Below are 863 nucleotides of genomic sequence, written 5' to 3'. Positions count from 1 at the left end.
GGATTTCGGAGAAATTTTTTAGTACTGAAAATTTTAACCATCAGCTTTTATAAGCTAGTCAATGTCAGTAAAGAAAAGTGGAACATCTCTCTTTCTCCCAGGAAACTTCTAGTTATTACAGTGTTGTGCTGGCAAATGTTGAACACCGGAATCTCCGGGGGAGAAAAGCCGTGATTTGTAGCTTTTGCCCATTTCTGTGGTACAAATACTCCACGGGGCTGATCTCAAGCCACCAACACCTTATTCCTGAAACGGGAGTTGGAAAGAGATACACAGAAGCACCTTTTTACAGAGTTTCCACCATACGATACAACAGTCGTAACTCACTTCAAGAGCATAGATACAGAAAAATTAGGAAGGGATGAGTTTTGGCTAGCTATTACTTTTGTTTTTAATGTGACTTAATTATAGGTTTCTATAATTTGAGTTTTAATAATGGCTGCATTTAACAAACAGCTCTCCAAACAAAATTTTAACAATCAGCTTTTATAAGCTGGGAGGAGCTAGCCCAGCACACCACTGAATTAGTGTCCCAAAGACAGCACAATTCACCTTTCCCTGTACTGTTTTCCATTCTGGATGAACTCCTGATAGCAGCAGCAGGAATCTGAGGGGCTTTGGACTATTAATAAGTAAAAAGGACATCAATCCTGGGAGCATGCCACAGAATAACTTGGGCTTTGTTCTAATTAACTTAAAATATATCTACATATAACAACGATCATCGAGCTTTGTAATTTCAACCCATATTTTCAAATTTAACTAAGAATGATCTTCCCACCCAGGACGTGGTCCGTGCAGGAGGTGGCCAGTGAGTGAGGCAGATGACTGCCTTCTTCCTTCCCAGCTGGGTGTCCTGGACA

The sequence above is a fragment of the Molossus molossus genome, unplaced genomic scaffold (assembly GCF_014108415.1).
Source record: "Molossus molossus isolate mMolMol1 unplaced genomic scaffold, mMolMol1.p scaffold_m16_p_20, whole genome shotgun sequence".
Taxonomy (NCBI): Eukaryota; Metazoa; Chordata; class Mammalia; order Chiroptera; family Molossidae; genus Molossus; species Molossus molossus.
The sequence above is the reverse complement of the archived record's forward strand: the minus strand, read 5'-3'. Positions refer to the sequence as shown.